The sequence below is a fragment of the Athene cunicularia genome (assembly GCF_003259725.1).
Source record: "Athene cunicularia isolate RWA chromosome 4 unlocalized genomic scaffold, athCun1 chr4_part3, whole genome shotgun sequence".
Classification (NCBI taxonomy): domain Eukaryota; kingdom Metazoa; phylum Chordata; class Aves; order Strigiformes; family Strigidae; genus Athene; species Athene cunicularia.
Genome location: NW_020799100.1, coordinates 12,697,140 through 12,700,193, shown reverse-complemented (window position 1 = coordinate 12,700,193; position 3,054 = coordinate 12,697,140). Strand labels below are relative to the sequence as shown.

The following is a 3,054-nucleotide window of genomic DNA, read 5'->3' as shown; positions in this document are numbered from 1 at the left end:
GGGGGGGTGTGTGTGGGGGTGTGTGTCACGCGTGCGCACGCACACGCGTGTGGGTGCGTGAGGCGGGTGCCCACGAACGTGTGGGGGGCACGGGCGCGATCGGTGGGTGCACGCATGTGGGTTGGAGTATGTGCACACCCATGTTGGCACGGAAACGCGGGAGGATGCGTAGAGGGAGTCCATGGGTGTGCACAGGCCTGAGAACACGCCGGGATAAACGTGTACACACGCACGTGGGAGCATGTAGGTGTGTGGCTGAGCGTGAGCACGCGTGGGGGCATCCAGGTTCACGCACATCAGCTCACGCAGGTGAACACAGGCACACGCACAGGGGAAGGCGTGCACACACGTGTGAGCACACATAGCTGGATGTGCCCGAGCGCAGGTGAATGTACACACACACGTGTGAGCACACGTGCACAGGGAGAGGAGCACAACCCCAGGTTTGGGAGCACAAGCACCAGTGTGGCGAGTGTGGGTGAACACACACATGGGGAGTGTGTCCATGTATGTGATGTGCACGTGTGAATGCCTACACATGCGTGTGTGTGCAGGCATGTGAGTACATGTGGGTGAATGTCTGTGCACGTGGGTGAGCGTGAGTGCATGGGCAGGGCCACTTGTGCAAGCCCACGCAAATGAATAACTGCAGGCACATGGGGAGGGGGACAATGCACACGTGTGTCTGTGCCCCTTGGCCCATTTGAGACTCTCCTGCCCCTCCACGCAGCTCCCACAGCTGCCAGGCAGGACCGTGGGCGCAGGGCATGGCCGGGCTGCTGGGTACCGGGCCCTTCAGTGCCTGCGCTGGATGCAGCCATGGGGCGGGGGGGCCTGGGGATCCCCATGTGGGACCCTGGGGGAGCTGCAGGCCAGCAGGCTCACGGTAAGCTGCGGGGCTCCCCGGTCTCCCAGAGGTACAGACATGACCCAGACACGCTGGGGTAGCCCCTGGCTCTGCTGGCTGTGTCTCCATCACTATAATCTCTCCATTTTACAGAACCAGGGGTGTGTACCCTCGAGGGACCAGGAGCTGGGGGAGGATGAGGATGTGGTGGGTAGCGATGCTTCAGTGAGAGCCAAGCTCCTCCTGCCAGCCCCCAGCCCCATGGGGGAAACAGGGTGTCACAAAACATGGAGGTTCAAACCCTGCAGGAGCCCCCCATGCCCCCCTGCTTGTTACAGCCCAAGGGGCAAAGCCACACACAAGGTGGGGGACAAGGGAGCCCCAGCCCCCCTGCCCCTGGGCATGGCTCCTCAGGGGGGTGGGCTGCGATTTTGGGGGATGTGGTACTCTTGTCTGGGCCTAGCTGGCTGCCAGCATGGGGGGCCCAGAGCAGCAGCTGGGCACCAGGACCCACAGTACCCAACACTGCAGGGCTGGGGACATGTGTGTGCTGTGGGGTGGAAAGTGAGGCCAGACCCTCTCTCCCTCCCAGAGGTGTGTTTGGGGGCTCACACCCATCTGTGCGCATGTGTGTGTGAGTTCCATATGCACATTCCAGAGCATATTCCTATAGAAATAAACGTTTGTGGGGGTGTCTGCATGCATGTGCACCAGGGAATCAGAAGGGTTTGGGTTGGGAGGGACCGCTGAAGACCATCTAGTCCAACCCCCCTGCCATGGGCAGGGACATCTTTCACCAGGTGGGGTTGCTCCAAGCCCCGTCCAACCTGGCCTTGAACGCTGCCAGGGAGGGGGCAGCCACAGCTGCTCTGGGCAACCTGTGCCAGTGTCTCACCACACTCACAGGGAAGGATTTCATCCTTATGTCCAACCTAACACCACTCTTTCAATTTAAAACCGTTTCCTCTTGTCCTGCTGCTACAGGCCCTGTTAAAAGTCTCTCTCTCTCTTTCTTTATATATCAAAAGGCAGCAATAAGGTCTCCCTGGAGCCTTCTCTTCTCCAGGCTGAACAACCCCAGCTCTCAGCCTTTCTTCCTAGCAGAGGGGCTCAGCCCTCGGACCATTCCTGTGGCCTCCTCAGGACCCGCTCCAACAGGTCCATGTCCTCCCGTGCTGGGGACCCCAGAGCTGGACGCAGTGCTCCGGGGGGGTCTCCCCAGAGTGGAGTAGGGGGGGACAAACTCCTCCCTGACCTGCTGGCCGCACTGATGGTGATGCACCCGGGACACCGTTGGCTTTCTGGGCTGTGAGCACACGTTGCCAGCTCATATAGTTTGCGTGTATGTGTACAAGTAAGTGTGTGGAGACATCAGTGCGTGTGCTCACCCATGCCCACACATGTGCAGATATGTGCCTGCATGGGCGTGGGCACATGTATGTGCACAGCAGCAGAGCATTTGCTTGCCCATGCCTGAGCTGTGCGTGCCGATACACGGGTGTGTGCATACATATGTGCATGGCCACGGTGTGCGTGCTTGCCCATGCCACCCATGTGCATGCCCTGGCCTGTGTAGGTGGTGCACACGTATGTGCACAGGGTTGGTGCATGTGCTCACCCATACCTGTGCACACGTATGTGCATGGATGTGGTGCGCGTGCTTTCCCATGCCTGGGGTGTGTTTGCCTGCGCATGTGTGCCTGCATTGGGCACGGCAGCCGTGCATGTGCTTACCCATGCCCATGCGGACGGTGCACACGCATGTGCGTGGCTGCGGTGCCTGTGCATGTGCGTGGTACATGCATACATGCGCATCGCTGGTGCGTGTGCTCTGCCATGCCCCTGCATGTGCCCGCCTGAGTGGTGCACACACGTGTGCATGGCGCCAGCGTGTGTTCTCGCCCACGCCCCAGCTGTGCCGGCCCGTGCGTGCGTGGGCATGTACACACGCATGTGCACGGCGCCAGCGCAACCGCTCGCCCATGCCGGGGCTGTGCACGCCCGGACGCGTGTGGCACCGTGCACACGCATGTGCACAGCAGCGCGTGTGCGCGCCCACGTCGGGGTGTGTGCGTGTGCGTGTGCGTGTGTCCACCCGTCCCCGCGTGGGCAGCGCACACGTATGCGCGCGGCGGCGGTGCATGTGCTCCCGCATCGCCCTGCGTGTCCCCGCGCGGGTGGCGCTCACGGCTGTGCGCGGCGGCGGT

General features: G+C 61.9%; 1 protein-coding gene across 1 annotated transcript in view; it reads left to right on the top strand.

The window, feature by feature from the left end:
* Positions 1-3,054, top strand: part of LOC113480173 (diacylglycerol kinase delta-like) — a 38,866-nt gene that overhangs the window by 15,113 nt on the left and 20,699 nt on the right. The gene's annotated exons all lie outside the window — the stretch shown is intronic.